The 14,395-nt window shown below is 39.9% G+C and overlaps 1 long non-coding RNA gene across 1 annotated transcript in view; it reads left to right on the top strand.

Moving 5' to 3' along the window:
- LOC122807548 overlaps positions 1 to 14,395 on the top strand; it is a 169,187-nt gene that overhangs the window by 38,001 nt on the left and 116,791 nt on the right. The window contains exon 2 of the long non-coding RNA XR_006365700.1: positions 4,620 to 4,678. This is a non-coding gene — a long non-coding RNA (uncharacterized LOC122807548). The remainder of the gene's footprint in view (positions 1 to 4,619; positions 4,679 to 14,395) is intronic.

The raw sequence follows: 14,395 nt of genomic DNA on the forward strand, positions 1-14,395 counted from the left end.
GGAGATACCATTGTGCAGTAGCTCATAGCAAATCTGGGTATTGCCATGGAGATTCTTTACATAACTATAGACGGCCTTGTGGTTGTCTTTACTATCTGATGCAATCCTGTTTTCATAGCTAGCTTTAGAGGATTTGATAAGGGATGTCAACTTTTTGTTGAGGTTGATAAGGGAGTTTTTCCAGTCTTGGGACTTCACCTTATTCCACATCAGTTTCCTCCTTCTGTTGTAGAGTTTGTTTATGACAGGGGACCACCAGATTGGCTTCTTTTTTTTGGAAGAGAGCGTTTTGGTTCTGTTGGGTATAGCGAGATCCATACATTTGTGTATGTGTTCATACAGTGCATTGGTGTATGATTCAGCGGTCATGCAACTATTCTCCATTTTCATGGGTGCCGTGAAGCTAGCCCCCTCTGTTTCTAGGAGCCCAAAGTTAACTTTGGAGAAGTTTTTCATGGTGGATACCTTTGCGGAGGGGTGGGTGGGAGGGATGTGGATTTCCAATTAGTTTCTGGTCAGATCTAACCAGGGAGGAGTTGACTATTAGTGTAGAGCAATGGTCACTCATGTTAGTAATGACCAAATGAGCTGTTCCAGGGCATTGGAATTAATGAATTCCAGGGAACATTGGGCAAGTGTATTGGTACATGAGTAGTTTTCCCAGTTAATAGAGGGGTAGTTGAAGTCGCCCAGTATGAGAGTGTTAGGGTGGAGCCTGATATTCTCCAGGGTGCTTAGGAATGTGGAGTGTGAGTCTTGGGACATAGTTGGGGTCCTATAGCAGGCTATGACCTGAATTGCTGTCTTACCCAATGTTAGCTGCACCTAAAGTATCTCAGATGTGTTAGGTTGTGCTACCAGTCTGGAAGTGTGCTCATCCTTTATGAATATGGAAACACAACTGTCTTTGGAGCTTCGGTCCAAGTTCTGAGGCCGAAAGGTGTGGAAGGCAGGGGTGCTTTCTGCTGCTGATATATATATATATATATATATATATATATATATATATATATATATATATATATAGCTGTGTGTGTGTGTGTGTGTGTGTGTGTGTGTGTGTGTGTGTGTGTGTGTGTGTGTGTGTGTGTGTGTGTGTGTGTGTATATGTTCATTCATTTATTATATTATTCTGAATTTGTTCTGAAGTAAGTATACTGCTTCAAGGACCCTTCTGAACCATCACCTATGCGAAAGGCATAATATCAATAGCTAAAAGTATATGATCTGATCGGTGGTATAACATACAAAATAAACAAATCCCTACAGGTGAAACTGTGTTTGGGTATTAGCTGCAGTACATTCCCATAAATAAAGAACCACTTTTTTAACAGAATCCATCTTTGCTGACCCCCCCTACCATCGTCACATATTCATATCAATTCCTATTCATTTCTAACAGTCATAAATCCTTACCCCATAGTACTTCACAACTTAATGACTGCATTCCTACCATATTTGCATAATCAATGCATGATAATGAAGTAATAATTTTCCTCATTGATAACTAATCACTTGACATGCTGATGTACTGAATCCCCACTTCCAAATGGCAGGTTTGCAATATTCATTAATACCCATCAATAATAAAAGTGGCATTTCCTTACTTCAGCTCCGTACTGTTACCTGTTTCTAAGTGCTTCTTAACTCATAATTATTTTGTTATTTCCTTACTTCAGCTCCAGATTACTGTTTACCCGTCATTTTCTTATTAACTCATAATTATTTTGTTATTTTAACTCATAATTATTTTGTTATTTCCAGCTCCGTTACTGTTACCTGTTTAACTCATAATTATTTTGTTATTTCCTTACTTCAGCTCCGTACTGTTACCTGTTTCTAAGTGCTTCTTAACTCATAATTATTTTGTTATTTCCTTACTTCAGCTCCGTACTGTTACCTGTTTCTAAGTGCTTCTTAACTCATAATTATTTTGTTATTTTTAACTCATAATTATTTTAACTCATAATTATTTTGTTATTTCAACTCATAATTATTTAACTCATAATTATTTTATTTAGCTCATTACTGTTACCTGTTTCAACTCATAATTATTTTGTTATTTTAACTCATAATTATTTTGTTTAACTCATAATTATTTTGTTATTTCTTACCTGTTTCTAAGTGCCTTAACTCATAATTATTTTGTTATTAACTCATAATTATTTTGTTATTTCCTTACTTCAGCTCCGTACTGTTACCTGTTTCTAAGTGCTTCTTAACTCATAATTATTTTGTTATTTGTTACCTGTTTCTAAGTGCTTCTTATCTCATAATTATTTTGTTTGCTTCTTAACTCATAATTATTTAACTCATAATTATTTTGTTATTTTAACTCATAATTATTTTGTTACCTGTTTAATTATTTAACTCATAATTATTTTGTTATTTTAACTCATAATTATTTTGTTACCTATTTCTAAGTGCTTCTTAACTCATAATTATTTAAGTGCTCTTAACTCATAATTATTTTGTTATTACTGTTACCTGTTTCTAACTGCTTCTTAACTCATAATTATTTTATTTCCTTACTGTAAGACGTCTGCTGTTTCCTAAGACGTTTCCCAATTAACTTAAATAATGGCAAGTTAATATGGTGACATTTGACTTTTCCACATTAATTTCAGTCTATTTGCACATTCTGTATGCAAATTAAGGTCTTTTACATTCATCTCTATGAATAGCAGGAATACATGAATGTGTGCAACCACTTTTTGATGTAAAATGTTCTGGGATGGGGATGCTCATGAACACAGATTCAGACTCCTGCTGTGAACACACTGCAGACAGCTGTGGAGTTTGACGCCATCGGCAGCTCATCCGTGACTTTCCAAGCATTCAGCAGGAACATATAGATAAGTTCAGGTAAGCCGATGTGTGAAAATATTCAGATAAAAATAAAATGGAGTCTTATGGATTAGAGTTATCACAGCACTACAGTAATCTCTGCCCACCTTCTCTCCTCTGATACACCTTGTCACAGGTAGGTGTATTCATGCAAGCCCCTCCACACAAAAAATGTATCTTTCATGCTATAATGAAGAAAAGTAAAACATTCAGGTTTTATAATTCGAAAACGATAGCTAAGGCAAAGTGCACAAACACTGGCAATCATAACTCTGACATAATGGAAATGATTTTTGCATTTTTATAAGTCAAATTGTAATGTATTCATTAAAAACATGTTTGTGATAAAACATATTTGGTTAAACCAAACTTGCCAATAATAACAGTACCTGCTGTATTACCCTTATTGGTCATCTGGGTTTGGTTAAGGTAGTATCACACCCCAGAGGAAGCGGTTCTTGAACATTGAACCACAGCCCTGCTTATACTTTCTTCATTCTGGTACTGGTATATATAGTCATGGTAGCACCTGTTGAGGCATGAGGCCTCACTCACAGCTGGTCTAATAAGGAGACCAAAATCATGCTTTACCTTCTGGAGTCATACCTGGAAAAGACTGTGGCATGCACTAAAAGCACTATTTGGAAGAAAACCAGTATCTGGCAGGAGTTGGCTGAACTCATGGAGACCCATACAGGGGTCATCCACCCCGCCAGCAGTGCTGCTACAGGAATGATGACCTGAAGAAGCATAGAGCAGACAGGCTGGCAGAGTGGGTAGACCAGGTACAGGCATAAAGGACAGAGTTCTATAGTAAGTATATTTTTGGGGGGGCATATTTAGCCTGGGTTAAACATTGAAGGACATTACATTATTGATGGTATTTGTTAGAAGAAAAATGTTTATCCACAAAAATGTATCTATACTATTCTTAAAATAATGGCACAGAAAGCATAATATATCTGCATACAGAACTACATCGGCATAGAAGTATATAATTCATATGTGATAACAATAAACACACAGGTATAAACCTGCACAGTAGTCTAACAACTGGTTTTCCATGTCTTTAAACAGAAAGAAAAAAGAAAATGCTTTAATTTCCAGAATTTCATTTATTATTGCACTACCTTCGGTACTACACTAATTATATGCAGAGAGTTTATATAGGCCAGGCATTATTCAGTTGTCTATTAGCTGAATAAGGAAATGCTTTCTTTTCAGAATTGTAACTGCACGTACAACATGGCTGAAGTTGGTCAGGTACCACACCCTAGTCAGAATGTAGGTTGCGGAAGGGGAGGAGAGGGTTTCTGCATTGTGAAGTGACTGTCTAGCACATACTTTACTGAGAAATAACCAGTGTTATTAACTCTGTATTACTTCTGCATATATTTCTAAATCATGACCTTATTGGCTTAGAATTGCTCAGGAAGAAAACGATGAAGCCCACACATTTGAACAGCTTAGGAAATGAAAACTTCCATAACTTCTAAAACTGCTCTGGGTGTCTGCAAAGCTTGCTGAAACAAATTCAGAGACTGTTTATGCAAAGTATAAACACTAACAAAATATGTTTTGTTTAATGACAGTAAATGGGAGATTAACAAATTATGAGAATTCATACAGTATTATATGCTTGAGCAAATGCATGGCTAAGCAAATAAGGCAATGATTATAGCTGTTTAGAAATAATAATGGCACACAGATGAAAACGGCAAAAAGTACGAAATACAGATGAACAAGAATTTACTCATTTCTTCTTTATACAGCTGAGGCAGAGGTCTCCTATAACAGAAGACAACAGGAGCAGCAGCTGGAGAGGCCTTCAGTAAGCTTGAATAAAGTAGTATATGCTAATTCTGTGTTTAACTGATTTCAATTTATGTTACGTATATATATATATATATATATATATATATATATATATATATATATATATATACATGGGAACACTACTGAATCTTGAACATTTGAAATCTCGAATTTCAAAAGCTCGAGACCATGTAGCCAAAACCCCACATTACCGAAAGACCAGAAGTACGAAATTCTAAATCCCGATGTTAAGGGATTTTGAGTTAGCGCTTCTGGTGTTGTGGTTCAGGTAAGTATGTGTGTGTAAGTGTGTTTGTGAGGGACTTTAGTGTGTGTAAGTATGTGTTGTGACTGTGGTGTGTGTGTGTGTGTGTGTGTGTGTGTGTGTGTGTGTGTGTGTGTGTGTGTGAGGAGCTGTAATGTGTGGGTGTGAGTTTGCCTTGTGTGTATGTTTGTGCGATCACGGAGTTAGAATATTAAAGTAGGGGGGTGTGGGGGGCACAGCCCCCCACATGGGGGGTGCAGGGGGGCAAAGTCCCCCTGCTTATCTTTAGTGTAGGGTGGTTTGTTTGGTTATGGGGGAGGCTGTGTGTATGTTTGTGTGTGTGCTGTATGTATGTAGTACTTTCGCGATTTTGAATTTCGTGGTTTTAATATTTCGGTAATGTGGGGTTTTGGGCTTATAGTCTCAGTATTTAGGTTTTCGGGATTGTGTTATTTCGGGATTCAGTAGTGAATCCATATATATATATATATATATATATATATATATATATATATATATATATATATATATATATATATATATATATATATATATATATATATATATATATATATATATATATATATATATATATGCGTGTATATATATATATATATTATATATAGGAGCCCTTCATTTGTTCAAATTTCAAATGTTTGAAATTCATATGGCCGACATCATATTAGCGAACATTTAAAAGACCGACAAATGATAGCGTAGATCCCACTACAGAGTGGGACTGGGAGATTCCCCTTTCCTGCACTGTAGTGCGATCTTGGAGTGAGAATATTTAAGTAGCAGGGGTTGAAGGGGGGCTTGCCCCCCTGCATAACACAGTTTTACTCTGTTTACAGGTAGGTAAATAGTGCTATTTCAGAATGTTGGTCTTTCGGAATGTCGATCATATGGCGTCAGCCATATGAAAGTCGGCATTCTGAACGGTTGACATTCTGAAGTAGACCCATATATATATATATATATATATATATATATATATATATATATATATATAAAAATACATATATATATATATATATATATAGGTTTACTATCAAAATTTCGAACGGCACTCCGTCGACTGTACTATAGTCGAACAGAGAAGTTTGAAAATGGTAATGAACTCAAAAAAACAATCTAGGAATGGGTTTTAACATGGGTCGAGGTAGGGGAGATGTTTGTAGTTCAGAATAATACTGAACACCTACCTCAACCCATGTTAAAACCATTCCTAGATTGATTTTTTGAGTTGTTCGACTATAGCAACCGTATATATATATATATATATATATATATATATATATATATATATATATATAGATAGCTATCAATATACTGTCATACAGAAGTATCTAAAGTAATACTGTGCCTTCAGTATATTACTGCAAGCAACACAGAGATAGACAAACATAGAGACAGAAGTCAGTGTATAACTGTAGTATGTCTGTCTTTAATTTTATTACTTTATTTAATGAATTTACTGATAGAGTAAATGACGGAAGAGATCACACTCATTACTGAAAACAAGAGTGTGATAGTTTCCACATACAAGTGAATAAAGTAATGTCATCAGAATCTATAAGCTAATTACTGGCAGATACTTGTAACTGAAGGAATAGATTGCATTCTGCGCATTACTGAAAGCAACACTGAATAAGTGCAGTATTTAAGCCTATTGGTCATTTTATAAGTTGAAATTATTTGTGATGGGTGCTCTTAATGCAGTATTTCAAACTAATGTATTTCAGGCAAAAGTATGATCATCGTGTTTGTGTACCTCCCAGGTTATGGATCACTCATCCTCTGTCCATCCAGGGACATCCTTGTAGGGTCAAGGAGGTGGCACCACTCCTACAGTAACCCCGTCAAGTGGCAGCCTGGAATGCCTCACAGAATGGGGGCTTCAGAACTTGTTTGAGAACATGCTGGAAGATTCAGCCACCTGAGGCTTCATTGCAGAGTGTGTAGAAGACATGCTATCCCAGCTGGTGTTAACCACTGTATCACTACAGGCCCCTGCCCTTCAACATTGGGTCCTCTACTGCCCAAATCTAGCAGTGAAAATGTTAACGTCTCTGCAGGCTTGGACTCATGCGGGTGTTTCAGCCCTTCATCCGTTATCCTTTCACCTACACCATCTTACCTATGTCCCGCCCCACTACTCTCATATAAAAAACATTTGAAAAAAACTAGGTCTATCCCCCAACAAACATCATGCCCTCCTCTCCCAACTTTTCCTGCACAGCTTTCTTGATGGTTTCCCTTCTGTGGTCCCCTCTTTGTTTTGTCTTCCATTTTTCAAACTTTTCTTTCTTCCATTTTCTAATCTTTAATGAAGCTGTCATGGTGTCCACATAAGGATACACCTGTATAAAATATACTCAACTATTTTATTTTTTTTCAAAATATCAGTTGTAACAGAAGGCGATACTGCCAGCCCAGCTATCTGGAATTTTGTAAATAACTGTTATTTGTGAATATCAACATGATTCATATGCTTGTGTTACAAATGTATTAGAACTGTATGTCATATAAGATGGTTTGTACAGACATATGTGCTGAAGAGATATTTTGTAGAGTACTCTGATTACAGATTTATCCACAGTGTAATCTACTGGAAAAGAACATAAATGTATATAAACTATTGTAGCTGTGTAAATGTATATGTTTTAACAGTGGGAACTGTCACATAGAAGGTTAACTTGCAAAACTTCAGAAAAAATAGTTGAAATTAAATTATTTTATAACTGTAATAAAAGAGATGTTATCTTTTAGTTTCAGTGAACAGGAGACATAATGTGCAGATCTAGAAGTTTTTTGTATTGTCTTTAAATGTGGAGGAATGTAAATTATTTTACAACTTCCACCATTTGCCAAAAGATCTAAGGTCTATGTGTTTTCACAAGTAGATGCTAAAATCAATGGTTGTGAGCCTCGGAACTGAAAGTCAGACAACAAGAGATGATATCATCCTACAAGTATCCCAGCAGCAATATTTGGGATATTAACTTAAGAACTCTCTGAGAGAGAGAGACTGTGCATTTTGTATTTTGTCTTTGACCTGGCAACATCATCTGGAAAACCCACTCACCACATCTGTCTTGACTTGCTATGAGTAGATAAGTCTAGGGTTCAGTAATTTCTCTTAGATACAGTTAGGAATATAGTGAAGTATAGATTAGATGTTTTCTTTATTTGAGACTGTCAAGCAATGTTATTTTAAATATTTCCTGTGATTTTGAACTCTGAAGTAACTGTGAGTGTTTACTGTGTATTTTCTTGTTCTTTTATTATTTATTATTAAATATCTTTAAACATTTCAATTGGGGCTGGTCTGTCTAGAGATATTTAAGCTCTTAGAGTACTTGCATATCTATTTGGTGACACTGTGCAGGCCACTCCTAATAGCCTTGCTCTTGGTCAAACTACCATTTCTATTACCTGTAGCATTACACAGTATGATTGGACACCCTATGTTAAGGGGCTTAAAGTAGCTGATACGGAGTGGCTGGTGGCAAAAAACTACCTTATATTCTGGGTAAAAGTGGGCATAGCTAGTAAACCTGTGCCAGCTTTTCCCGGGTGTGTGTCTGTGTTTGTGTATAAATCAAATCTCAAAGAGTGTGTGTGTCAGCTACTCTGGCAGGGACACAAAGCACTGGTTGGACAGAGAGAGTGCTGGAGATCTTGGATTGGCCAAACAGCTGAGATCTCGACTCTATAGCTGTGTCAGTGGGGAGTCTTGATGGTGGTCTGGAGAAAGAGGGAGAAACCAGCCCCAGATTGACTGTGATCTCTGTGTGCTCTTAAGGGAAATTGCACTTCACTGTGTGTGTGTATTTGTCATCATTTCCAGTGTGTACATCCCCCACTGTTCCCAGTTGTGAGATTGAGGCTCCTTGATTACTGGGCCAGTGCTGGGGCATCACATATTAATTGGTTGGCAGTGGTGGGATATCCACATATTAGGATTCAGTGCTGTGGATACTAAATTCCTGCAGCCTGTAAACAGTGGTCACTGAAGAAGGTGTTTGTACTCTCAATCAGCCACACAGTGAACGTTCAGACTTTCAACTCACAATAGTTTTATTTTTTTTGTTAGTTTAGTTAGTCAGGGAGAGCAGGAAAGGATGTCAGCAGAGGAGTATGGCAAGCTGACAAGGAGACAGTTAGCTGAGATGTGCTAAAACAAAGGACTGGTGCATGCCAACCTGACTAAAGCAGAGATGATTGCAGTCCTAGTCACAGCTGCATCACAGACCAGCAATCAGAAGGACAATCAGACTGAACTTGGAGATGTACAACTCTCAGAATGTGGGCAGTTCAACCTTTCCACAGAGGACTTAAAATCCATCTGGAGTTAGAGACTTAAACTGGAGGCCAAATATTTGGAAATAGAAGCAAAAGAAAGACTGAGACATCTGGAGGCAGATGAAAATGAGAAGCTGAGATGTTTGAAAGCTGAGGAGAATAAGAGGCAAAGGCAACATGAGAATGCAATGCTGACTCTTCACCAGGGTCATGGAGGTAATGGGGAAGGAAGTAACCAAACCCAAGAAGCAACAAAGGTCAGTAAATTTCTTCCACAATTTACAGAAGGGGATAATTTTGATAGTTTCATTCATATGTTTGAAATGGTATATAAACAGTATAATGTTGACCAAGGGCTCTGGGTACAGTTCCTGACTCTCTTACTTCATGGTAAAGCTTCAACTGCTATTTCTAAATATTCTGATACTGATTGCTTAAATTATAATACTGTTAAAATGTGTCTGTTAGAGTGTTTTAGGTTAACACCTGAAGCTTATAGAAAAAAGTTTTATGAGCAGAGACGCAAGGCAGATGAAAGTGTGCGTGAATATATTGCTGAGTTAAGCACTTATTTTCATAGGTGGGTGAGTGGATGTCAGGTCACCACTTTTGAAGGACTGGCAGACCTTTTGGTGAGGGAACAAGCCCTTAGCACATTGCCTGAGGACATGAGAATCTGGTTAGCAGATAGGCAATGCAATACTGCAGATGAGTTGGGGAATTAGAAAGACCTATACCCAGGAAGACAGGGCATCACTGCACAGGAAATGGATACCCAGTGCTGCTCATGGGTCTAAGGGAACCCATGGTGGGCAGCCTAAACCGCTGAAACAGAGTCTACCAGTAGCAGGGAAAGCCACTAGTTCAGGTAGATGGCCAGGACTATGGGTTAAATGTTTTAAATGCAAGCAGTGGGGCCATGTAACATATAGATGTCCATTGAGGCAAGGTGGAGGAACAAAAGGTGGGAAAGCCAGTAAGTGGGAATGACAGAATGCCAGCAGTAAGTTGTCTGGAGACAACAAGGATACCAAACTACCACAAGAGGTTATATCCTATCTTAGTAAATGGGAAACAGGCCACTGCTAAGAGAGACACAGCCTCTGACCTAACCATTGTGAGGTCTGCAATGGTTAAAGAAGAGCACTACTTACTTGGGCAGTTTGCGTCAGTCAGAGCTTTAGGAGGGACCCCATTTCAAATACCATGGCTAGGGTTCACCTTGACTGGGAGGCTGGAAAAGGAAGTCAGCAAGTAGGTATGTTTGAGGATATCCCCACAGATGTCCTGATATGGAATGATTTTGATAATGCAGTACCATGTGTGCATGCAGTTACCTGCAGTCAGGCTTGGAGACAAGCATGTGGGGCTGGTAGCCTGGGGGGGGGGAGCAGACAGACCACACATTTGAAGCCAGGACTGGTGTGGTGGTTACTTCAGGGAGGGAGCAACCCTGTAGCAGTGAGACTGAAGGTGAGCCACAGCTGCTTGTGAGTGCTAATGTTCCCTTGGACAGAGTAGCTGCAAGGGCAGAGGTGAGTAGTAGTACCCAGGCTGACAGTAAGACACCTGTACCCAGGCTGACAGTAAGACACCTGTACCCAGGCTGACAGTGAGGCACCTGTAGCCAGGCTGACAATGAGGCACCAGTACCCAGGCTGACAGTGAGGTACCGCTGTCAGAGGATACCAGACGTCCTGTGGAAGAGGAGCTGGAAAAGGTTACAAAGAGAGAGATGAGACAGGGTCAGCTCTCAGACCTGACATTACAAGGTGTGAGGGAGGTGATAATGAGGTGAGGGGGAATCTGTATACTGGAAGAAAGGGTTACTGTATAGAGAGTGGACCCCTGAGGGAGGGCTAGAGGGTGAGAGAATACAGCAGTTGGTAGTGCCCAGAGTCTACAGTCTGGCACTTCTAGCCATAGCCCATGATATTCCCTTTGCAGGTCATATGGACACAAAGCATACAAAGAGATGCATTATGCAGAACTTTAATTGGCCTGGAATTTCCAGAGATGTAACAGGGTACTGCAGGACCTGTGACCAGTGCCAAAAGGTAGACAAGGCAGGAGACAAGGTGAGAGCTCCTTTGATGCCTTTGCCTGTGATTGAAGAGCCATTTCAGAGGGTATCTATGAATATCGTGGGGCTTCTGAGTACCCTAAGTGCCACAGGGAAAACATATATCCTAGTGTTAGTAGATTATGCTACCAGATACCCTGAGGCAGTGGCTCTGTCCTTCATTGAGGCAGAAAAGGTGGCAAATGCTTTATTAGATATTTTCAGCAGGGTTTCCCAAAAGAATTACTGACTGACAGAGGTGCCAGTTTCATGTCAGACCTGCTGGATTGTCTGTGGAAGTACTGCGGGGTGAAGCCCCTGAAGACCACCCCCTACCATCCCCAGACTAATGGTCTTGAGAGGTTAAACTCTACACTCAAGACCATGCTAAGGGCATTTGCAGACCAGTTTAAGAGGGAGTGGGACAAATATTTGTCCCATCTGTTGTTTGCTTACAGAGAGGTGCCCCAGGAATCCATAGATTTTTCAACCTTCTAGTTGCTGTATGGGCATAGGATGAGGGGACCTCTAGATTTGATTCCAGATGAATGGGAGGTTGAGTGTTAATCCCACAAGGAGTCTGTTGTGCCGTATGTCCTAAACCTTAGGACAAGGGTCAGTGAACTCATAGTTTTCACACAGGAAAACCTGGCAGAAGCCCAACAGCAGAAAAGGGTCTGGTATGACAGGAATGCTTGAGCTAGAGAGTATGCTGTAGGGCAGCAGGTTATGGTTCTCATTCCTGTCAGACACACCACACCACATGCAGCTTGATTGGGACACTTCAAGATGATAAGAAAGGTCAGTGATGTTGAACTGCTAGGCAGGAGGCAGGGCACAAATTGTACCATGTTAACATGATGAAACCTTACCATGATAGGGAGGCCCTTGTGTTAACTATTTGCAGTGGATGGCAGGAGGAGTCTGAGGAGGCTCTGGTGACTGATCTCCTCAGTGAGGCTCGGACTGACACCTCAGTGGAAGGGGTAGCAATGTCCCAGCAGCTATCCCCTACCCAGGTTCTAGAAATCTGAGCAGTGTTACAGGAGTTTGGGGACATGTTCACTGGGAACCCAGGCTGCACCCACCTGGTGCAGCACCATGTGGATACAGGACCCCAAAGGCCTATTACACAGGCTCCTTATAGGGTGCCTGAGAGACTCAAACAGACTCTGATGGAGGAGATACAGGAAATGTTGGAACTAGGGGTAATTCAAGAGTCCAACAGCCCTTGGGACTCCCCCAGTGGTACTGGTGCCAAAGAAGGATGGCAGCAACAGGTTCTGTATGGACTACAGGAAATTAAATAGTCACACAGAGTCAGATGCTAACCCCATGCCTAGGATGGATGGAGCCCTAGAGCAGCTGGGTGGGGTTAAGCATCTTACCACTACTGATCTTACCAATGGTTACTGGCAGATGCCCTTGACTCCCAGTGCTAGAGAGAGAGGTCAGCCTTTGTGAATCCTTGTGGCTTCTATGAGATCACAAAGATGCCCTTTGGGATGAAAAAATGCTCCAGCAACTTTCCAGAGGCTGGTGGATCATATTCTAGCAGAAGCAGGAGATTTTGTCCTTGCTTACCTGGATGATATTGCCAGCTACAGCCATTCCAGGCAGGAGCACCTCCAGCATGTCAGGGAGGTGCTGGGCAGACTACAGAGGGCAGGGTTAACCATTAAGCCCAGGAAGTGTCAGGTGGGTATGGAAGAGGTCTTCTACATGGGACACAGAGTAGGGAGCGGTAGGATCAGGCCAGAACCTGCCAAAGTGGAAGCCATTGAGGCATGGCCTGCCCCTGTTACCAAAAAGCAGGTGAGGTCATTCTTATGGAAAGCATGGTAGCATAAAATGTCTGTCCCCAATTATAGTACCATAGCTGCCCCCTCACAGACCTGACAAGGGAACCAGGCCAAATATGGTAGTGTGGACCCTAGCATGTGAGCAGGCATTCCAGAAGCTTAAAGGAGCTTTGGGAGGACCCCCTGTGCTAGCCAGTCCTGATTACAGAAAATAGTTTGTTGTGCAAGTGGATGCTTCAAACCATGGGGTGGGGGCTGTACTCAGCCAGGTTTACTCAGAGGGAGAAGAGCACCCAGTGGTAGTTCTCAGCCATAGGCTCCAACCTGGGGGAGGAATGCTATGCAGCTGTAGAAAAGGAATGTCTAGCCATAGTGCAGGCACTGCAGAAACTTTAGCCTTATCTGTATAGAAGGAAATTCACTGTAGTTACAGATTACAATCCCTTAACATGGTTACATTGAGCCAGCCAGCAAAATGACAAGTTACTATGATGAAGCCTGGGGTTGCAGGCATATGATATGACAGTGCAACACTGCAGTGTGGTTAGTAATGCCAACGCGGATGGGCTCTCAAGACAAGGAATAGGGTAAGATATTCCAGAACAGGCTGAACCCACTTAAGCAGTGTTTCCCAAATGTCACTTGAAAAACTAGCTTGAGTCTTCAGGAGGGGGTGTTAACTGGCAAAACTTCAGAAAAATAGTTGAAATTAAATTATTTTATAACCACATAATAAAAGAGATGTTATCTTTCTGTTTCAGTGCAACAGGAGACATAATGTCTAGATCTAGAAGTTTTTTGTATTGTCTTTAAATGTGGAGGAATGTAAATTATTTTACAACTTTCACCATTTGCCAAAAGATCTAAGATCTATGTGTTTTCACAGGTAGATGATAAATAAATGGTTGTGAGCCTTGGAACTGATAGTCAGATGACAAGATGTGATGTCATCCTGCAAGTAACCCAACAGCAATATTTCAGATATTAATTTAAGAACTCTCAGAGAGAGACTGCACATTTTGTATTTTGTCTTTGACCTGGCAGCATCAGCTGGAAAACCCACTCACCACATCTGTCTTGCCCTGCTTTGAGTAAGTAAGTCTAGGGTGCAGTAGTTTCTCTGAGACACATTTAGTAATATAGTAAAGTATAGCTTAGATGTTTTCTGTATTTATTTGAGACTGTCCTGCAATGTTATTTTAAATATTCCTGTGATTTTGAACTCTTATGTAACTGATTACTTGCTGAGTTTTGTCTTGATCTTTTATTATTTATTATTAAACATATTTAAACCTT

Source organism: Protopterus annectens, chromosome 7.part1 (assembly GCF_019279795.1).
Source record: "Protopterus annectens isolate FY-2018-M chromosome 7.part1, PAN1.0, whole genome shotgun sequence".
Classification (NCBI taxonomy): domain Eukaryota; kingdom Metazoa; phylum Chordata; order Ceratodontiformes; family Protopteridae; genus Protopterus; species Protopterus annectens.